Raw genomic sequence first — 24,891 nt, forward strand, 5'->3', positions numbered from 1 at the left:
TCACAAAATGGGCCTTCTTGGCATCATCTTTAACATTGTTTATTATAAAATAATAGCCTAACCTCTCCTCCCAATCTGAGAAGGATGTACCCTTGCGGTACGGCTCGATAGTCGTAACCATATTAGCCATCTTTAAATATAAAAAAACACGAAACTGCACTATAGAAACTCTATTCTTCACTAATATGGTTAAACGATTTTCTTAATAAAAAAAAATTAAAATGACTCACCGAAGATTTAAACGATCTCACCCGATAAAAATTTTGCCTCGACCTTCGCCGGATTCCGTGACCTTCGCCGGATTATGCGACCTTTGCCGATGATAATTTTCCAGAAATTTTCCGCTGGTAATGTTATTTCGCTTTTATTTGTACTGCCGACACTTTCTTTATGATAAAAGAAAAAAAAAGAAATATTAAAATGAGGTTGAAAACGTGTTCAATTATTCCAATAAAACAAAGGATCTATTATTGTATTGAAACTTTTATTGTTCAACAAACAAAAGAAAAAAAACGACGCCACGCTTGCTATCAAAAGGTTAAATTCCACCAGAGAACAACGCGCGCTAAACTTTTCTTTAAAATAAAACGCTGCCACTGTGATACACTTTTACCCTATATCCACTTACCACTCATTATGTAAATGAAAAAAAATGTATTAGTAGCGTCGGTATCGACTGCCGCTATTTGCAGATAACTTGCCTGCGGAAACAAAAAGCTATACAAAAGCACTAAAGCACACCGCAAAAAATGCCACTTTATAGAATGTTCCTCGTCGCCACTTTTTATATAAAAGGTGATTTTTTTGAGGTTAGGATTTTCATGCATTAGTATTTGCTCAGATTTTTTGAGGTTATGATTTTCATGCATTATTATTTGCTCAGTATGCTTTGACATTTCATCATGAATAGACTTACTAACGAGCAACGCTTGCAAATCATTGAATTTTATTACCAAAATCAGGCCCTAGAAAAGTTGGCAGAAAATCCGCTTTTTTATCGACCAATTTTGTTCAGCGATGAGGCTCATTTCTGGTTGAATGGCTACGTAAATAAGCAAAATTACCGCATTTGGAGTGAAGAGCAACCAGAAGCCGTTCAAGAACTGCCCATGCATCCCGAAAAATGCACTGTTTGGTGTGGTTTGTACGCTGGTGGAATCATTGGACCGTATTTTTTCAAAGATGCTGTTGGACGCAACGTTACAGTGAATGGCGATCGCTATCGTTCGATGCTAACAAACTTTTTGTTGCCAAAAATGGAAGAACTGAACTTGGTTGACATGTGGTTTCAACAAGATGGCGCTACATGCCACACAGCTCGCGATTCTATGGCCATTTTGAGGGAAAACTTCGGAGAACAATTCATCTCAAGAAATGGACCGGTAAGTTGGCCACCAAGATCATGCGATTTGACGCCTTTAGACTATTTTTTGTGGGGCTACGTCAAGTCTAAAGTCTACAGAAATAAGCCAGTAACTATTCCAGCTTTGGAAGACAACATTTCCGAAGAAATTCGGGCTATTCCGGCCGAAATGCTCGAAAAAGTTGCCCAAAATTGGACTTTCCGAATGGACCACCTAAGACGCAGCCGCGGTCAACATTTAAATGAAATTATCTTCAAAAAGTAAATGTCATGTACCAATCTAACGTTTAAAATAAAGAACCGATGAGATTTTGCAAATTTTATGCGTTTTATTGTTTAAAAAAGTTCTCAAGCTCTTAAAAAATCACCCTGTACTACTCACCTTAGGATAAAATGGTCAAAGTGGAAATATCACTAAGTGGAAATCACAAATGGAAAGAACACTTTGAGAAAGGGCACTGTGATAACTTTGTTGATCTAAACAGTTTAGTAGTCTTGTAAGAACTGACTCGATCTTTGTCGAGCAACTTTATTTTGTGAACGTTTCTAAATCGTTTCGTGTTGCCAGAACTTTTGATGTTTAATTCTATTTTTTCGTTAAGTTATATAACAGTATATAACACGTAATTTTCACGTTTACTTATAAAATACTCGTATAGAATGAAAGAGAACATTTTCATTTTTCTAACAGTACCGGATATAATATATCGAAAATTTGAATAATAACGCAGATATAGACCCTTTTGAAAACAAAAAGAAAGATGACTTGGACGCGCAAAAAATAACGTCTTAATGGTAGTTTGCGCCCTCTTAAAAACTGCGTCCTGGGCGGGTGTCCCCTTCGTCGCTCCTTAGATACGCCACTGACCATGACTGTAGCATACTGAGCCATCCGTAAAAGGATAGGTGTACGTTTGGACACATTTCGTTTCTTCTAAAACTCACTCTTTAAATGCCAAAAATTTGTTCAGGTTGAGCTTGTTCCCATCTACACAATGCGGTGAACTGAGATGTAGAGATGCTTGGATAAGATGCGTACCGATAAAAAATAAAAATCATTAGCCTCACCCGACCCGAACTCGAAAAACATCCAGTACCCAAGATCTGACCAAATTTTTGAACCCGGACCCAACCCGTACCCGTTGAAAATGATAAATTCGTCACCCGGACCCGGAAAACATATATTTTTTAGCCCGAACCCGACTAATACCCGTCTTCATTGCGTTTACCCAACGATAACATTTTTTGGTGAAATATTCAAATCGACAATAAAAATTAATATGTTTAGGTTAGGAGTTGGGAAACTGAATGTATCGAAGATCATCATAATTAATAATAAAATTAATTACAATAATTATTACAATCATGAAAATAATAATAATAATAATAATAATTATAATAATGATAATAATAATAATAATAATAATAATAATAATAATAATAATAATAATAATAATAATAATAATAATAATAATACTAATAAAAATAATAATAATAATAATAATAATAATAATAATAATAATAATACTAATAAAAATAAAAATAATAATAATAATATTAATAATAATATAGAGAAGTTTTAAACAACAAAATCAATCATGCAAAATATTGGTTATTCAGCGCGAATTCAAGCTAATCAACAAGTTTATTTAAATATATCTAGAGTTAAACGCTATCCGTAATATTATCACTAGCACTTCACAATTAGTATTGAAAAAATCAGTCGGTGTTGAACAGTCGTTCGCACCGCACGCGTATAGCTCTTGGCTCCTGGAATTTTTTTTTTCTGGCTACCTAGAGTTTCATTGATTCAAGGCTTCAGTCTTTTTCAAGGCTACCTGAATCACTAACTAAGTGACTAAGTGATACAAAGAGTGATATTAGAGTGACTAAGTGATACAAAGAGTGATATTAGAGTGACTAAGAAATTAATCAGCCTTTTTTAAGGCTAGCTAGGAGTCTAATCGAAGACTAATTTAGCCTAGTTAATTTAATTTAAAATTTCATTAATTTCAAAAATGCCTGCGTCCAACCGGAAAGGCAACAAGCCTAAGGCTAAAAATAATTCAATACGGAATAAATCACAATCCGTTATTCAACATTTTTCTAATAACATTCACGATCTTATAGAATCTGAATGTAAAAATAAAAGACAACGGACGGATTTCCCTTCCGTTGATCCTATGCCGTCTAACAATATTTACGAGATTCTTCCTGAATCCGATTGTAGCGACATAGAAGAAAATTCTTCAAAAATTCCCAAAATGGACGCTTGTCGTTCTGGGAAGAAACATCAATCTATGCCACCAGTGACGGTGATGATTTCCGACTTCAAAGCATTCCGTACTGAGCTTTCTACTTTTCTCCCGGAAGTAAAAGTCTCATTTCAAATCGGACGAAGAGGAGAATGTCGAGTCTTGGTGGATGGATTGGAAGATTACGAACGTCTTATTCGATATTTGTCCGAAAAACTTCATAAATTTTATTCATATGATATAAAATCAGACAGACCCTTCAAGGCTGTCTTGAAAGGATTATCAAATGATCAAAGTATTGATGAAATTAAAAATGAACTAAAAGAATTGCTTGGTTTTGCCCCTTCCCAAGTAATACTTATGAAAAAAAGAGCGAATGGTACTTCTAAACCACGCTCTGGAATTTCCCATGAACTTTACCTAATACACTTCAATCGAAGTGATGTAAACAATTTGAAAACTTTAGAAAAAGTACGTTTCATTTCCCACATTAAAATTCATTGGGAACATTATAAACGGCATAATCGTATTGCAAACTTAACGCAATGTCGTCGTTGCCAAGGCTTCGGTCATGGAACCAAAAATTGTCATATGGATATACGGTGTTTGAATTGTGGTAAATCGCATTCGAAAGACGCTTGTCCAATGAATGAAACCACTGATAAATTTTCATGTTCAAATTGCAATGGAAATCATAAATCCAATTATTTGAAATGTCCTGTCAGGGAAAAAATTTTAAACGCTCGTTCGCTTAGACAACAAGTCAAATCAACGACCTTAAATTTACAGAACATACCTGAAAATTCTTCTAAGGCACCTGCCAATTCGTCTTCTAACGAAAACAATTTATTGACAGGTAGATCGACCTCGTCATCATCTTCTTCTAATGTCAGTTATGCTGGTATATTAGGTAGAAATCTATCTCCTATTTCTTCTAATGTAAATAATCAAAACACAGGACCGCCTTGCAGTTCTTCTTCTAACGAAAACAATTTATTAATAGGTAGACCGGCCAAATCATCTTCTTCTAATGGCAGTCTACCTACAAATATTCCTTCAATGCCATTCGCTTCTTTAAATGAAGTCGATTTAGGCGATATAACTGAAAATAAAATGATCTACCTACAAGATCAACTTTTTCAAATGATCATCCAAATGAATTCGACTTCATCACTTTTTGAAGCATTTCAAATCGGATGGAAATTTGCAAATAATATTATAATGAATTTAAAATTTAACAGTGATGTTAAATAATTATTTGAATATTTTAAATTGGAATGCTCGATCTTTGAAATCGAGTGAAGATGAATTTTATAATTTTCTCAAAGATCACAAAATTCATATTGCCATTGTGACAGAAACTTTTCTTAAACCAAATGTAAAATTGAAAAGTAATCCACATTATGTGGTTCATCGATTTGACAGGTTTACTGGAATTGGTGGTGGAGTTGCCATTTTTGTCCAACGGCAAATTAAACATCGAATTTTACCTTCTTTCAATACTAAAGTTATTGAAAGCTTGGGAATCGAAGTTGAAACCATTCATGGAATTTATTTCATCGCTGGAGCATATTTGCCATTCCAATGCACCGGCGAACAATTAAATTTCTTTAAAGGCGATTTGCAAAAACTTACAAGATATCGATCGAAATTTTTCGTAATAGGGGACTTAAATGCTAAGCATGTCCAGTGGAATTGTAGGCAAAATAACAGTAATGGTAAAATACTTCATAATCAACTCTCAGCTGGTTACTTTACAGTTCTTCATCCCAGTAATCCTACTTGTTTCTCTTCCGTGAAAAACCCGTCTACAATTGATCTGGTTCTAACAGATCAAAGTCACATTTGTAGTGAACCGATTACTCATGCTGATTTTGACTCAGATCATCTTCCTGTAACATTCAGACTTTCCAACGAAGCTATAATTAATCCAATTAGTTCTATTTTCAACTATCATAGAGCAAATTGGTTGGATTACAGATCTCACATTGAAAATCATGTGGATCATGAAACTATTTTAGAAAATTCTGCGGATATCGACACAGCAATTGATAATTTGAATCATTATATTATCGAAGCTAGAAATCTTTCAGTTCCCAAAGCTCAAACTAAATTAAATTCTCCTATCATCGATGACAATCTTCAACTGCTCATTCGGTTGAAGAATGTTCGTCGACGACAATATCAACGTTCTCGTGATCCTGCTATGAAAAACATAGTTAAGGATTTACAAAAAGAAATTAAACATAGATTTACTCTTTTGCGAAATGAAAATTTCGCTAAAGAAGTTGAACAAATTAAACCATATTCTAAACCTTTCTGGAAACTTTCTAAGGTTCTTAAGAAACCTCAGAAACCTATTCCTGCTCTCAAGGAAGGAAATCAAATACTTCTTACAAATGGCGAAAAAGCTCAAAAACTTGCTCAGCAGTTCGAGAGTGTCCACAATTTTAATTTGAACGTTGTGAGTCCTATTGAAAATGAAGTCTCACTGAAATATGATCATATTTCAACTCAAGTGTTATCACACGATGACATTATTGAGACGAATTTTGATGAAATTAAATCAATTATTAGAAAACTTAAAAACATGAAGGCTCCTGGTAATGATGGAATTTTTAATATTCTTATTAAAAATCTTCCCGATGTTGCCTTGAGACTCCTGGTTAAAATTTTCAACAAGTGTTTTTCATTAGCTTACTTCCCAAAAAGATGGAAAAACGCTAAAGTAATTCCTATCCTAAAACCTGATAAAAACCCAGCAGAAACATCAAGTTATCGCCCAATTAGCTTACTTTCTTCTATCAGTAAACTTTTTGAAAAAATTATCTTGTTAAGAATGATGACTCATATAAATGAGAATTCAATTTTTTTACCAGAGCAGTTTGGATTTCGTCATGAACATTCAACTACTCATCAACTTGTCAGAGTAACGAACATGATAAAATCAAATAAATCTTCTGGGTTATCCACTGGAGTTGCTCTTCTAGACATAGAAAAAGCATTCGACAGTGTTTGGCACAAAGGTTTAATAGCAAAAATGTCTGATTTCCAGTTTCCTATTTATTTGATCAAAATGATTCAAAATTATTTAACTGATCGTACTCTTCAGGTTAGCTATCAGAATTGTAAATCTGAATTGCTACCCGTACGAGCCGGTGTTCCGCAGGGTTCGAGTGTAGCTCCAATCTTGTATAATATTTTCACTTCTGATCTTCCAAATCTACCCGTTGGTTGTCAGAAATCGCTATTCTGTGACGACACAAGTCTGTTAGCCACAGGTAGAAATCTAAGAGTGATCTGCAGTCGCCTACAAAGAAGTTTAAATATTTTCAGTGATTATCTGTCAAAATGGAAAATTAAACCAAATGCAGCAAAAACGCAATTAATTATCTTTCCTCACAAGCCAAGAGCTTCTTTTCTTAAACCAAACAATAATCACATTCTCAAATTGAATGGCTTGGAATTGACATGGTCTGATCAAGCTAAATACTTAGGTTTAACGTATGACAAAAAACTCACTTTCAAGGATCACATTGAAGGAATCCAGGCAAAGTGTAATAAATATATTAAATGTTTATATCCTCTTATAAACAGAAATTCTAAGCTCTGTCTAAAAAACAAATTGTTAATTTATAAACAAATTTTCAGACCAGCCATGCTTTATGCGGTACCAATTTGGTCAAGCTGTTGTTCCACCAGGAAGAAAACGCTTCAAAGGATTCAGAATAAAATTCTGAAAATGATTCTGAAGCGTCCTCCCTGGTTTAGTACAAATGAGTTACACAGACTCACAAATATAGAACCATTAGATGTAATGTCACATAATATTATAAGCAAATTCCGACAAAAATCGATGCAATCTTCAATTGAATCGATTCGCTCTCTGTATTAGTTAGTAAGTTAGTATATAAGTTCCTTTTCCCCATTACACAATACAAGTAGGTTTAGAATTTTCCCTACACAAAAATCTCAGAATTGCGGAAGCAAATGATGTCTTCATGGTAATAACCAAATCATATATATATATATATATAACAGGGCTGAAAAGTCACCACTTGTGGCTGAACACCCAATTTAAATCTTAATAATTTAATTTTAACTCATATTCCAATAAATAGTTATTTAAAAAAAAAAAAAAAAAAAAAAAAAAAAAAAAGTATTGAAAAAATCTGGCGCGAATTCGAAATATAGGAAAACCAACAATGATAATAATAATAATAATAATAATAATATCTAATAATTGTTATTATTTCATTATTATTATAATTTTCTTGGAAAACGAATAACATCAGAAGTATGTTGAAGGTAAGTAAACAAACCTTCAATATCTATATTGGAATATAACGGGTGGCAACTAAAATTTTGGAATTTCTTTCTCAAGCTGTCAAAAAAAGACAAACATACTTGGAGAAGATCTGATTTATTGAAATTAAAGATACATTGTTCATTGTTGAAAAAATTAGTGAACATTTGAAAACGGTCCGTAATCGGATGTTCGGCGAAGCTTCCGTTTGATGTCGGAACAGGAGCGTTATACGGCCTTCATGTCAACTTTGCGAATGCATCTCTTGATTATACCAATCAATTATTTGCAATTTGTGACTCTCCAATTATTTTTGAACACCAAGGAGCTCAAAAGCCCGAAGAAATCTTCGATTGGGCGATACTGATTCAGATTTATCGGGTTGTGGTTTTTGGGTACAAATGGGATCAAATTTGGTATTCAGGAACGATCAAAACTTTCTACAAACATTCGTTCTGATACACATCTTGATTGATTGCCAACCCAGATGAAATGACAATGTACAGCATCACTTTCTGTTCAAACTTATGTTTAAACTAATATCTTATGTTCGGATGTACATAGAACTATCCGTTGAATAGTATCGATCGTTTGCGGGAATCTGCGTCTTCGAAAGAGGGAAGTAACTTTCGTCGTCCAAAACAAAACTTTTTCCGGAAAATTTTTTAATCAACCAGCGGCATTGTGAATTCAGCGTTGAAATCTGTGCGTCAGTATATCCCAGGGCTCGTGTCTTCTTTCGGTACTTTATTCCGAGTCTTTTCAATGTTTTGCAGATGTACTGGTGAGAACAGTTGAACTTTTTTGCGGCATCACTTTGACTCAGTGAATCCTTGTTGTTGAAGGCACGAGAAAGAGAACGAAGTCCTTTTGCGTCCATAATTTTGGCTGGTCTTTCACTACCTTCCTTACGAGCAGTTGTTGGGCATCTTAGGATATTGTAAACTGTCGAAATTGTAACATTTTTGCTTTTAAAATGTTTTACCGTATACTATTTGCCGAGATTTCTGTGCAGATCGTAGAACTGTACAATGCGCTCGCAAAATACTTCTTGCTTCGACAACATTTTGAGCAAAACTAAGCAAGTATGAACAGAACATAAAATACTAGCAGAAAGAGGAGAGAGAGCTAACACATACACACTCTTAGTTCTTTCTGAGCTCGTTTGTGCTCAACAAACAAAAAACAACAGGCCTCGAAAAAATTCCAAAACGAGTTGCCACCCGTTATATGCCAGACATGATGAAAAAAGTTAGCATAAACAAACCATATCGGCATCCAATCAAAATCGGATTTTGGAATTGCACTCACTCCAAACACTTTTTAAACATATATGGATTTTGGCAGTGTTAAGCAATTTTTTCCTTCCGCAACATTTAAATAACAGTTCGGCTGAAAAGCTCGTATTGTTTAATAGAAACACACATTTTTTTGCCAAAATTCGTTTTTATTATTCAACATAATTGCCATCAGAGGCGATACAGCGATTATAGCGATCTTTCAACTTTTCGATACCATTTTTGTAGTACGATTTGTCCTTTGTCTCAAAATAGGCCTCAGTTTCAGCGATTACCTCTTCATTGCTTCTAAAATTTTTTACCAGCGAGCATTCTCTTGAGGTCTGAGAACAGGAAAAAGTCACTGGGGACCAAATCTGGAGAATACGGTGTATGAGGGAGCAATTCGAACAGCTCCAAACACTGCTCAGAATCATCAATTCGTTGTTGTTTTTGATCGATTGAGAGCTCACGCGGCACGCGGATTTTTTTCACGTTTTCATCGGTAACAGCCTCTTTTGGACGTCCACTGCGTTCATTGTCTTCGGTGCTCATATGACCAGTACGAAATTTTGCAAACCACTTACGAATTGTTGCTTCGCCCGGTGCAGAGTCTGGATAACACTCATCAAGCCATTTTTTGGGATCGGCGGCACTTTTTTTCATCAAAAAGTAGTGTTTCATCAACACACGAAATTCCTTTTTTTCCATTTTTTTACAATAACAAAAGTAGCTTCACTCAAAATGCAATATCTCACAAACTAATAATCAGACAGCTGTGAAATTTATACACGTATCTTTTGAAGGTTGGTACTAACTGAAAATGGTATGGATTTAATTCTAGTGGCGCCCTCTCAAAGAAACGATACGAACTTTTCAGCCGATCTGTTATGTATTAAAATAAAATACAGATTAATCTGTACAATGTGGCAACCCTGTTTCGCACGGTATATTTCGAAACTACACCCATACTAGTATAGAGATGTGTTCTATAACAATACTTTCATTTTCACATTGCGAGAGAGCCTTGCCGTCGTAATTGAGTGTATTAGTGACGGGGCAATTTTTTGTAACTTCCATTTTGATGAATCTAATGCTTTTGGTAAGAAATGGAGAATATTCAACTAATTCCTAATGATTATCTATGGAACTGAAAAGTGTCTTGAATTGTCACGAACGACAGGGTCTGCATTTAGACAGAACTGGGATGGCTCTTGGTGTATACAATCGGTAAACTCGTCCGAAATTTGATAAGGAATTAATTGTGATTTCCAATTGGATTCCAAAAATGAAACAATTCATTTCGGAGGAAATCAATTGGTGCATTTGGAACACACAATGAAATCCCGCTCTAATTTGGACAAATTAACTGAGCAGCGATCCCATGACGACTGACAACTTCCAATGGCGGGCTTTTGGTGTGTGTGTCCGTCCGGCGGCGACGGCGACTTCTTCGGCACAATACTGCTGGTGAGGTCGTCGGTGTTGCTATATCACGCTTCGGCAAGTGTTGCTCAGAAAATGAGCTGAGTTGAGCTGAAGTAGATCGCATGTAGTTGCACTTCATGATTGATCGAAGGAGTGAAAATATACAATGAACCAAGAAAATGAAGCTTGGGAGAAGGAAGTCATTTTCACTGTACATATCCACTCACTCCTAACTTTTCATTAAATGATCAATAACGACGCTGGCTACGACTGTGCTACTGAGGAAAAAGAAGAAATGTTAGTCCGATACTCCTTGTTTCTAGAGATCGCGGTCACCAATGTATCTCCACGAGCATCACGGGATAGGAGATGTGTTAGTAGAGAGGAAAAGAGATCCGGATATGTTTTGGTAAACAATTTGATCTTAACAAAAGCTGACTTTCGATACTCAGGAGAAATTTAATATAGGACTAAAAGAAAAATATAAAATATCTCTTAGGAACGATCTCACCAGTATCCCTTTTTCTCCTATTCGCATTGCTGTTAACAAAGCGAGATGAAACTACTGAAAAAATAAATTAAACACTTGCGAATGGGTTTGCTGCAGATCAATTTCAGACTTTCAGCCTGAATAACACGATTGACTTGTAAACTTTCACACACTCCATAGAAATCTGATAACACCGACAATGATATGCAAACGGCGCTTCGATCGGTTAATATCGTTGAATTTTGGGGCGGTAAATTCTCAGTTTCCGCCGGTTGAGCATTTTTAATTTTGCGAATCAACATTATTCAATAAATAGCACTCTCACTACTAAACACACAATTGCCACACCAGCACTAACTTTAAAAATAACTGTTTCAACCAAATTCCTCGGCAAATGTTGCTCAGAAAATGATAGTTCTGGTTGGCTGATGCTGAAATTGGTCAAATCAGACAGGTTTTTCAATAGTGTACTACTGAAACACTGCAATGTTGTATCAACCCAGCATCCGTATAATATGCCTCACAACAAATCAGTTGTATGTCCCACAACAATAATGCAATATGCCCCTTAAAATGTCGCTATAGAAGAAAAGCAGATAAAGAAGATATTATTTGCATCAGAAATCAATTGCATAATCAATTAATTACAATTGGAAACCAACATTTTTGATCCTCCCCACGCTACATTTTGTTTTAATAACCGTTATAAATTTTTAAAACAATATTTTAACTCGAAACATACTGTTGAATTGAAGGTGGCGTATAATAACAGTTGAGTGACTGTTATGAGAAAATTCGTATATTAAAGAATAGGTTGTGTTTCTCTGGATTTTTATACTGTATACTGTATTTTCATAGAGACATCAGCGCTGCTAAAAGTGAATTACTAAGTAGCAACCAACCATTAGACGTTTTATGCGGTTAAAATGCTTGTTTAGTCGAAGCAAAACCTTACATCGAAAAGCAACCTAATGATATTTTCAATTTTCAGGAAGGGGGCGTTTTGGCCAGCAAAATTTCTGCTGACAAGTTCGGTAATAATTGACAGTTAACAAATTTAGGATTGCCGAGATTCTCCAATTCCATTTTTTTGTTTCTCTGCCATTAATCGGGTGTTGGAAATGAGGAAACTTAATGTTTCTTTTAATTTTTATCTTCTTATGTTTTTGTTTTGTATTAACTTGATATATGCTAATTTATTAGATCAATAAAGTGATTTGAATTGGCAGACTATTTGTATCCGTGATGATAATTGGTTTTTACTCAATTTTAAGTATTAAGTATTAGTTCACTAATGATCACTTCGTGTTGTGATTTAGTACTACAAAAATAGGATTTGTTCTCTTCCAAAAAATGATTTTGTCAAACTGATGCATTGTGCGATAATTTCCACAACATTCGTGGTACAACTAGTAGTCTCACGATCGAGGAGAGCAAAATGGGGAAAAGAATGTGGAAGTGTTTTGCATAATAATTTAATATTTCACTACAACGCGGGAGGTGCAGCGAGGAAAGTGTCGATTTCGTTCCCGGTGAGGGAAAACTTCTATACTTTTGCATTGTATTACATTCGACCTGAGCGTGGCACAAGATGCGCCGACAGGGCGAGCAATGAATGTTTCGATTTCGTTTTCGTATAACAAACCAAATGGCGTGAAAGATTCAACCTGGGCTGGGGTTGTTGTGCTATGAGCTATGTACCTCAGGGGTAGTGAAGGTATGCAAAAGTATTCGCAAAAAAAAATACAATTTTGTATTTTGTTCGAAGAAGGTGCTGCTTCTGGAAAAGCGAAACAGCTTTCCCGTATTGATTTTTGCGCTTCATCGAATAACTTAGTCTGAAACAATATCGGAAATTTGCTTTGCGGTTGAAGTTGGTCAGTTCTGAGCAGTATTTCATTCTAAAGTTTATAAATAGTTTGTAAACCAGGAACTAACCCGTCAAAATTACCTTCTTGTGGAAAACAACAACACTTATTTCAGCAAGATTGGTGAATTTTATTGCATGTGCTAGCACCTGCTTTTAAGTCTCGTTTCACTTCCAGCGTACGTGAGGTTTAAAACTTGGGGGTGAGGATCTATCGGTATCTCAGACAACTAATTTTCCGGTTAATTAATATCTTATATGATTTGATTCCCGCAGAGTTAATTTGAGCTAATTATGATGTGGTTTGATGAAATGGGTTGTATAGTAGCGGAGTGAAAACTATTTGTTTTGACTAAATGTAATAACTTTAACTTAATTGGTTTGCAGAAGTTGTTCGTGAAATAAGGAAAAAAAACCTGTTTTAATCCACCTAGTGGTGTAATGATGCCTTTCTCATCTATATATAATATTGTGGTATTCTATTCAAATAAATTCTCTTCGAGTTTTGAAAAAAACCAAGAGATTGTTTATGCATAACATACAGAATAAAACAGTACTTTGATTGCGTAAGCCATCCTCAAGAAAACGAAATGGGTTCACTATTATATGCACTTTCCGGAATCCGGAACCGGATACCGGAAACCAGGATAGCCGGAAACAGTTTGTTTAGTTGCCTACTGATGATGATTATCGATTTGTATAGTTTTGAGACCAGTTCAGAAATTTTTTTACGTTTTTTACCTTTTTTACCTTTTTTTATAAAGGGTGATTTTTTAAGAGCTTGAGAACTTTTTTAAACAATAAAACGCATAAAATTTGCAAAATCTCATCGGTTCTTTATTTTAAACGTTAGATTGGTACATGACATTTACTTTTTGAAGATAATTTCATTTAAATGTTGACCGCGGCTGCGTCTTAGGTGGTCCATTCGGAAAGTCCAATTTTGGGCAACTTTTTCGAGCATTTCGGCCGGAATAGCCCGAATTTCTTCGGAAATGTTGTCTTCCAAAGCTGGAATAGTTACTGGCATATTTCTGTAGACTTTAGACTTGACGTAGCCCCACAAAAAATAGTCTAAAGGCGTCAAATCGCATGATCTTGGTGGCCAACTTACCGGTCCATTTCTTGAGATGAATTGTTCTCCGAAGTTTTCCCTCAAAATGGCCATAGAATCGCGAGCTGTGTGGCATGTAGCGCCATCTTGTTGAAACCACATGTCAACCAAGTTCAGTTCTTCCATTTTTGGCAACAAAAAGTTTGTTAGCATCGAACGATAGCGATCGCCATTCACTGTAACGTTGCGTCCAACAGCATCTTTGAAAAAATACGGTCCAATGATTCCACCAGCGTACAAACCACACCAAACAGTGCATTTTTCGGGATGCATGGGCAGTTCTTGAACGGCTTCTGGTTGCTCTTCACTCCAAATGCGGCAATTTTGCTTATTTACGTAGCCATTCAACCAGAAATGAGCCTCATCGCTGAACAAAATTTGTCGATAAAAAAGCGGATTTTCCGAATGGACCACCTAAGACGCAGCCGCGGTCAACATTTAAATGAAATTATCTTCAAAAAGTAAATGTCATGTACCAATCTAACGTTTAAAATAAAGAACCGATGAGATTTTGCAAATTTTATGCGTTTTATTGTTTAAAAAAGTTCTCAAGCTCTTAAAAAATCACCCTTTATATATAAAGAATAGGTATAGAATTCGCTCAAATTTTCGAAAATTTTTCCGAGGCCCGGAGGGCCGAATGACATATACCAATCGATTCAGCTCGACGAACTGAGCAAATGTCTGTGTGTGTATATGTGTGTGTGTCTGTATGTGTGTTGTCAACTAAGAGGTCGAGATCTCAGAGATGGCTGGACCGATTTTGATCAAACTAGTCGCAAACGAAAGGTCTCCCCGTCACCCAAAACGCTATTGAATGGTTTTGAGATCGGATGTTTACTTTTTGAGTTATTCGAAGTTTTATGTCAAAATTTTCAGTTTTTTGACAGTATCTGTCACAATTCACCTTGAAAACAGAATATGTTTTCGGACTTAGATTCCGCACGATAATACCTATTCAACAATCCATAGATTGTTAAAATCCGTCCATTTTTAACGGAGATATCGAAATTTTTGTGTAAACGACTTTTCCCCCTATTCCAGCAGTAGGAGTTTTGAGCGCTGGATGACAAAGCAATGCTTGGGAGCAACGGAAAACACGATTTTCTATTCTGTTACATACAATTGTTTCTAAGTACCAAAAAGACTGTGTACAGCATCCTTTTTCATGACAATTTGCCTCGGACCGATTTTAGCACGGCTCGTTTTTGGCAACATAATCGTTCGAATATGACATATATAAACCAGACGATGGCAGATTTTTTTTAATTATATTGTTTTAAACTACTTACAGCAATAAATGCTGGAAGAACATAACATCCATATACCATTCGAATCAGTTCGTCGAGATCAGCAAATGCGTGTGTGACAAATAATTTCACTCAATTTTCTCTGAAAATTTCTTTTCTACAAATTCAGATTCATACGAAAATTCGTATGCTCCCAAACAAAGTTCCTGAATTATGTTTGGTTCCGACCTCTGGTTCCGGAACTACAGGATGATATATGAAACGAAATCAAAATTGTGTAACTCATTCTTCTCGTAGATGGCTGAACCGATCTAAGATTCAAATAAAATCTAAGAATCATCTAAGATGCAAATGAAAAGTTTCAAGATTCTTTTAAACATCTTGCTCTTCAGTCAGATCCAACTTCCGGTTTCGGGGATACAGGGTGATTAGTATAAAAATGTCTATTCCACATAAATTAATCAGGTTTATCTGGTTAGCAGATTTGGATAGTCGATAAAAAAATTAACTTTTTTCAGTTTTAGTGGTATTCAGTTGTCGATTCAGAAGGCACCTAAAAATTTAATTCGTGCTATGATTTCTCAAAGATGTCTTCACTGATTTTCAAATATTTTGAAACAAATGTAAACTATACAGTTATTCAGGTGAATATATCTGACTTCGGCCATACTGATTTTAGAATTCCGGTTCCAGTATAAAATCGTTTCTCAAAGCTCAATCGTTTTCTCAAAAAAGCCTATTTAAATTTCAGAAACAAAAATTCAAATTGAATTAAACTTATATACAAAATTAATTAGTTTTATACATACATACAAAAATTAATGAATTTTTTTTTTTTTTTTTTTCAATAGTATAATATATATTTTCAGGCACACTGCTTAAGCTCTAAGATGCCAAGGGTATTTCCTAATCTTAATTAACGACTAACTTAAAACTAGAATAGTATCATTAGATTATGTCGTCTAGAATTTTTGAAAAAAGCTTTTAGCTGGTATTCGGCAGGTGTCGGTGAATTGAATATTGCATGAATTCCAAATGGTGCTATATATGGCCGCTTCCTTTCGGTTCGTGTGGGTCCGCGGGAAACACCCCCAATTAATGAATTTTATCCAATTAAGCTTCAAAGTTGTACTCAAAACTGTAATTTATTCGTCATATGGCCATACGAATCGGTTTGGGTTATGCTGGTTCCTGAATACCGGCTCTGGAAGTACCTTAAATTACCGTAAACTCTAAAGTGGAACTTACATATCATGACATGTTTAATCGATTATCACACTTCTAGATTTAAATTCGATTTTATTTGCAGTTTCTACATTACAGAGTAATGAGTGATTACAATCTCAAATTGTCGCTTAAAATGACGGTCATTAAAATAATGTAATGAAAACTTAAACACCGAAGAATATTCATGCAAAAAACACATGCGAATTGATAAAAAAAGGTATCATTTCACTGCTAGGTGGATTAATCACGTTTTTATATATATAAAAAATAGGTATAGAATTCGCTCAAACTTTCGAAAATTTTTCCGAGGCCCGGAGGGCCGAATGACATATACCAATCGATTCAGCTCGACGAACTGAGCAAATGTCTGTGTGTGTGTGTGTATGTGTGTGTGTCTGTATGTGTGTTGTCAATTAAGGGGTCGAGATCTCAGAGATGGCTGGACCGATTTTGATCAAATTAGTCGCAAATGAAAGGTCTCCCCGTCACCCAGAACGCTATTGAATGGTTTTGAGATCGGATGTTTACTTTTTGAGTTATTCGAAGTTTAATGTCAAAATTTTCAGTTTTTTGACAGTATCTATCACAATTGACCTTGAAAACAGAATATGTTTTCAGACTTAGATTCCGCACGATAATACCTATTCAACAAGCCATAGATTGTTAAAATCCGTCCATTTTTAACGGCGATATAGTAATTTTTGTGTAAGCGACTTTTCCCTTTATTCCAGCAGTAGAACTTTTGAGTGCTGTATGGCAAATAAATGCTTGGGAGCAACGTAGAACACGATTTTTTATACTGTTACATACAATTGTTTCTAAGTACCAAAAAGACTGTGTACAGCATCCTTTTTCATGACAATTTGCCTCGGGCCGATTTTAGCACGGCTCGTTTTTGGCAACATAATCGTTCGAATATGACATATATAAACCAGATGATGGCAGATTTTTTTTTAATTATATTGTTTTAAACTACTTACAGCAATAAATGCTGGAAGAACATAACATCCATATACCATTCGAATCAGTTCGTCGAGATCAGCAAATGCGTGTGTGACAAATAATTTCACTAAATTTTCTCGGAAAATTTCTTTTCTACAAATTCAGATTCATACGAAAATTCGTATGCTCCCAAACTGAAGTTCCTGAATTATGTTTGGTTCCGACCTTTGGTTCCGGAACTACAGGATGATATATGAAACGAAATCAAAATTGTGTAACTCATCCTTCTCGTAGATGGCTGAACCGATCTAAGATTCAAATGAAATCTAAGAATCATCTAAGATGCAAATGAAAAGTTTCAAGATTCTTTAAAACATCTTGCTCTTCAGTCAGATCCAACTTCCGGTTTCGGTGATACAGGGTGATTAGTATAAAAATGTCTATTCCACATAAATTAATCAGGTTTATCTGGTTAGCAGATTTGGATAGTCGATAAAAAAATTAACTTTTTTCAGTTTTAGTGGTATTCAGTTGTCGATTCAGAAGGCACCTAAAAATTTAATTCGTGCTATGATTTCTCAAAGATGTCTTCACTGATTTTCAAATATTTTGAAAATAAAAAAAAAATAAATAAACTATACAGCTATTCAGGTGAATTTATCTGACTTCGGCCATACCGATTTTAGAATTCCGGTTCCAATATAAAATCGTTTCTCAAAGCTCAATCGTTTTCTCAAAAAAGCCTAATCAAATTTCAGAAACAAAAATTCAAATTGAATTAAACTTATATACAACATTAATTAGTTTTATACATACATACAAAAATTAATGAATTTTATCCAATTAAGCTTCAAAGTTGTACTCAAAATTTTAATTTATTCGTCATATGGCCATACGAATCGGTTTGGGTTATGCTGGTTCCTGAATACCGGCTCTGGAAGTACCTTAAATTACCGTAAACTCTAAAGTGGAACTTACATATCATGGCATGTTTAATCGATTATCACACTTCTAGATTTAAATTCGATTGTATTTGCAGTTCCGACATTACAGAGTAATGAGTGATTATAATCTCAAATTGTTGCTTAAAACGACGGTCATTAAAATAATGTAATGAAAACTTAAACACCGAAGAATATTCATGCAAAAAACACATGCGGATTTATAAAAAAAGGTATCATCTCACTGCTAGGTGGATTAATCACGTTTTGTTTCGCCGGTTTAAGTGACGGTGTACAATATTGAACACACTTTACCCTATAATTCCGGAACCGAAAGTCGGATCCGGATGAATTTCAGGAATTCCGTATAGGACCGGAAGACCTTTCATTTGAATCTAAGTTTGTGGAAATCGGTCAAACCATCGCTGAGAAAAGTGAATGAGATCCATTTTGGTATATATGACCACTATTTCCGGTACTTCCGGAACCGGACACCGGGAACCAGGATAGCCGGAATCGGTTTGTTTAGTTGCCTACTGATAATGACTAGCGATTTGTGTAGTTTTGAGACCAGTTTAGAAATTTTTTTACGTATTTTGTTTCGCCGGTTTAAGTGACGGTGTACAATATTGAACACACTTTACCCTATAATTCCGGAACTGGAAGTCGAATCCGGATGAAATTCAGTAATTCCGTATGGGACCGGAAGACCTTTCATTTGAATCTAAGTTTGTGGAAATCGGTCAAACCATCGCTGAGAAAAGTGAGTGAGATCCATTTTGGTGTATATGACCACTATTTCCGGTACTTCCGGAACCGGACACCGGGAACCAGGATAGCCGGAATCGGTTTGTTTAGTTGCCTACTGATAATGACTATCGATTTGTGTAGTTTTGAGACCAGTTTAGAAATTTTTTTACGTTTTTGCCTTTCTCATATAGAAAGATTATGCAATCACTTGAAAAACCGACTAGTGAAAATTGGCCCGGAGGGCCAAGTGTCATATACCATCGACTCAGTTCATCGAGCTGAGCAATGTCTGTGTGTGTGTGTATGTATGTGTGTGTGTGTATGTGTCAAATAATCTCACTAGGTTTTCTCGGAGATGGCTGAACCGATTTTGACAAACTTGGATTCAAATGAAAGGTCTCGTAGTCCCATACGGAATTCCTGAATTTCATCCGGATCCGACTTCCGGTTCCGGAATTATAGGGTAAAGTGTATTCAATATTGTACACCGTCACTTAAACCGGCGAAACAAATAACGTAAAAAAATTTCTAAACTGGTCTCAAAACCACACAAATCGAAAGTCATTATCAGTAGGCAACTAAGCAAACCAATTCCGGCTTTCCTGGTTCCCGGTATCCGGTTCCGGAAGTACCGGAAATAGTGGTCATATATACCAAAATAGATCTCACTCACTTTTCTCAGCGATGGTTTGACCGATTTCCACAAACTTAGATTCAAATGGAAGGTCTCGTGGTCCCATACGGAATTCGTGAATTTCATCCGGATCCGACTTCCGGTTCCGGAATTATAGGGTAAAGTGTGTTCAATATTGTACACCGTCACTTAAACCGGCGAAACAAATAACGTAAAAAAATTTCTAAACTGGTCTCAAAACCACACAAATCGAAATTTATTATCAGTAGACAACTAAGCAAACCAATTCCGGCTATCCTGGTTCCCGGTATCCGGTTCCGGAAGTACCGGAAATAGTGGTCATATATACCAAAATAGATCTCACTCACTTTTCTCAGCGACGGTTTGACCGATTTCCACAAACTTAGATTCAAATGAAAGGTGTCGTGGTCCCATACGGAGTTCTTGAATTTCATCCGGATCCGACTTCCGGTTCCGGAATTATAGGGTACAGTGTGTTCAATATTGTACACCGTCACTTAAACCGGCGAAACAAAAAACGTAGAAAATTTTCTAAACTGGTCTCAAAACCACACAAATCGAAATTTATTATCGGTAGACAACTAGGCAAACCAATTCCGGCTATCCTGGTTCCCGGTATCCGGTTCCGGAAGTACCGGAAATAGTGGTCATATATACCAAAATAGATCTCACTCACTTTTCTCAGCGATGGTTTGACCGATTTCCACAAACTTAGATTCAAATGAAAGGTCTCGTGGTCCCATACGGAATTCGTGAATTTCATCCGGATCCGACTTCCGGTTCCGGAATTATAGGGTAAAGTGTGTTCAATATTGTACACCGTCACTTAAACCGGCGAAACAAATAACGTAAAAAAATTTCTAAACTGGTCTCAAAACCACACAAATCGAAATTTATTATCAGTAGACAACTAAGCAAACCAATTCCGGCTATCCTGGTTCCCGGTATCCGGTTCCGGAAGTACCGGAAATAGTGGTCATTTATACCAAAATAGATCTCACTCACTTTTCTCAGCGATGGTTTGACCGATTTCCACAAACTTAGATTCAAATGAAAGGTCTCGTGGTCCCATACTAAATTCGTGAATTTCATCCGGATCCGACTTCCGGTTCCGGAATTATAGGGTAAAGTGTGTTCAATATTGTACACCGTCACTTAAACCGGCGAAACAAAAAACGTAAAAATATTTCTAAACTGGTCTCAAAACCACACAAATCGAAAGTCATTATCAGTAGGCAACTAAACAAACCGATTCCGGCTTTCCTGGTTCCCGGTATCCGGTTCCGGAAGTACCGGAAATAGTGGTTATATATACCAAAATAGATCTCACTCACTTTTCTCAGCGATGGTTTGACCGATTTCCACAAACTTAGATTCAAATGAAAGGTCTCGTGGTCCCATACGGAATTCCTGAATTTCATTCGGATCCGACTTCCGGTTCCGGAATTATAGGGTAAAGTGTGTTCAATATTGTACACCGTCACTTAAACCGGCGAAACAAAAAACGTAAAAAAATTTCTAAACTGGTCTCAAAACCACACAAATCGAAAGTCATTATCAGTAGGCAACTAAGCAAACCAATTCCGGCTTTCCTGGTTCCCGGTATCCGGTTCCGGAAGTACCGGAAATAGTGGTCATATATACCAAAATAGATCTCACTCACTTTTCTCAGCGATGGTTTGACCGATTTCCACAAACTTAGATTCAAATGAAAGGTCTCGTGGTTCCATACGGAATTCCTGAATTTCATCCGGATCCGACTTCCGGTTCCGGAATTATAGGGTAAAGTGTGTTCAATATTGTACACCGTTACTTAAACCGGCGAAACAAAAAACGTAAAAAATTTTCTAAACTGGACCCAAAACCACACAAATCGAAAGTCATTATCAGTAGGCAACTAAGCAAACCGATTCCGGCTATCCTGGTTCCCGGTATCCGGTTCCGGAAGTACCGGAAATAGTGGTCATATATACCAAAATAGATCTCGCTCACTTTTGTCAGCGATGGTTTGACCGATTTCCACAAACTTAGATTCAAATGAAAGGTGTAGTGGTCCCATACGGAGTTCCTGAATTTCATCCGGATCCGACTTCCGGTTCCGGAATTATAGGGTAAAGTGTGTTCAATATTGTACACCGTCACTTAAACCGGCGAAACAAAAAACGTAAAAAAATTTCTAAACTGGTCTTAAAACCACACAAATCGAAAGTCATTATCAGTAGGCAACTAAGCAAACCAATTCCGGCTATCCTGGTTCCCGGTATCCGGTTCCGGAAGTACCGGAAATAGTGGTCATATATACCAAAATAGATCTCACTCACTTTTCTCAGCGATGGTTTGACCGATTTCCACAAACTTAGATTCAAATGAAAGGTCTCGTGGTTCCATACGGAATTCCTGAATTTCATCCGGATCCGACTTCCGGTTCCGGAATTATAGGGTAAAGTGTGTTCAATATTGTACACCGTTACTTAAACCGGCGAAACAAAAAACGTAAAAAATTTTCTAAACTGGACCCAAAACCACACAAATCGAAAGTCATTATCAGTAGGCAACTAAGCAAACCGATTCCGGCTATCCTGGTTCCCGGTATCCGGTTCCGGAAGTACCGGAAATAGTGGTCATATATACCAAAATAGATCTCGCTCACTTTTCTCAGCGATGGTTTGACCGATTTCCACAAACTTAGATTCAAATGAAAGGTGTAGTGGTCCCATACGGAGTTCCTGAATTTCATCCGGATCCGACTTCCGGTTCCGGAATTATAGGGTAAAGTGTGTTCAATATTGTACACCGTCACTTAAACCGGCGAAACAAAAAACGTAAAAAAATTTCTAAACTGGTCTTAAAACCACACAAATCGAAAGTCATTATCAGTAGGCAACTAAGCAAACCAATTCCGGCTATCCTGGTTCCCGGTATCCGGTTCCGGAAGTACCGGAAATAGTGGTCATATATACCAAAATAGATCTCACTCACTTTTCTCAGCGATGGTTTGACCGATTTCCACAAACTTAGATTCAAATGAAAGGTGTCGTGGTCCCATACGGAATTCCTGAATTTCATCCGGATCCGACTTCCGGTTCCGGAATTATAGGGTAAAGTGTGTTCAATATTGTACACCGTCACTTAAACCGGCGAAACAAAAAACGTAAAAAATTTTCTAAACTGGTCTCAAAACCACACAAATCGAAAGTCATTATCAGTAGGCAGCTAAACAAACCGATTCCGGCTATCCTGGTTCCTGGTATCCGGTTCCGGAAGTACCGGAAATAGTGGTCATATATACCAAAATAGATCTCGCTCATTTTTCTTAGCGATGGTTTGACCGATTTCCACAAACTTAGATTCATATGAAAGGTGTCGTGATCCCATACGAAATTCCTGAATTTCATCCGGATCCGACAACCGGTTCCGGAATTATAGTGTAAAGTGTGTTCAATATTGTACACCGTCACTTAAACCGGCGAAACAAAACACGTAGAAAATTTTCTAAACTGGTCTCAAAACTACACAAATCGAAAGTCATTATCAGTAGGCAACTAAGCAAACCAATTCCGGCTATCCTGGTTCCCGGTATCCGGTTCCGGAAGTACCGGAAATAGTGGTCATATATACCAAAATAGATCTCACTCACTTTTCTCAGCGATGGTTTGACCGATTTCCACAAACTTAGATTCAAATGAAAGGTGTCGTGGTCCCATACGGAATTCCTGAATTTCATCCGGATCCGACTTCCGGTTCCGGAATTATAGGGTAAAGTGTGTTCAATATTGTACACCGTCACTTAAAATATTTTCGAATACAACAAACAAACGTAATTTAGAGTGCGTTCTAGAAGAGTTTATGTGTCATGTTAGTTGGTGGTCGGTTCTTTGGTTTGTGGAAATGTGGATGACTCACGCAATCAAAGCATTGTTTTATTCTGTATGTTATACTAGTTAATGCACAAACAATCTCTTGGTTTGTTTCAAAAATCTAAGAGATAAATTTTGAATGGAATACCACAATATTATATGTACATGAGAAAGGCATCATTACACCACTAGGTGGATTAAAACAGGTTTTTTTTTCGCCGGTTAAAGTGACGGTGTACAATATTGAACACACTTTACCCTATAATTCCGGAACCGGAAGTCGGATCCGGATGAAATTCAGGAATTCTGTATGGGACCACGAGACCTTTCATTTGAATCCTTGTTTGTCAAAATCGGTTCAGCCATCTCCGAGAAAACCTAGTGAGATTATTTGACACATACACACACACACACACACACACATACATTTACACACACACAGACATTGCTCTGCTCGATGAGCTGAGTCGAATGGAATATGACACTTGGCCCTCCGGGCCAATGTTCACTGGTCGGTTTTTCAAGTGATTGCATTACCTTTCTATATGAGAAAGGCAAAACGCAAAACAGAAAATCATTTTTCATCACGATAATGCAAGCTCTCACATATCGATTCAAACAACCGAATATTTGAGCACCCAAAACGTCGAGTTGATGGGTCACCCGCCGTATAGCCCTGACTTGGCACCCAACGATTTCTATTTGTTTCCTTCGGTGAAGAATATACTGCTTGGAGAGCGATTCAATACTCCTGAAGAAGCTGTTGAGGCGTTCAAAAACGATGTTTTGGGGGTACCTCAAGAAGAGTGGAAAAAATGTTATGAAAATTAATTCAAACGTATGCAGAAGTGTAGTGATTATCTAGGGGAATATTTTGAAAAACACTAAACCATTTCCGATCAAATATGTGTTCATTTCTAGGTTAAATACATAGGTAACAAACCTCGTATCTGTTTTTTTTGCATTCAAAGTTTATCTGTCCAATTATTGCACACGGAAAGACCGAAATCAGCATTTCGGCGAAAAGATTAGTTGATTTTCTGATTTTAGTTAGTTATTTTTCAAGACAACTAAACAAATCTTACCTTCGCTAATTTATAATTTTTAATTCTCATTCCCTTAGTAATAAAAAAATATTTGTAATATTTGTTGAAATGGCTATTTTTTGT

Source organism: Malaya genurostris, unplaced genomic scaffold (assembly GCF_030247185.1).
Source record: "Malaya genurostris strain Urasoe2022 unplaced genomic scaffold, Malgen_1.1 HiC_scaffold_5, whole genome shotgun sequence".
Lineage (NCBI taxonomy): Eukaryota > Metazoa > Arthropoda > Insecta > Diptera > Culicidae > Malaya > Malaya genurostris.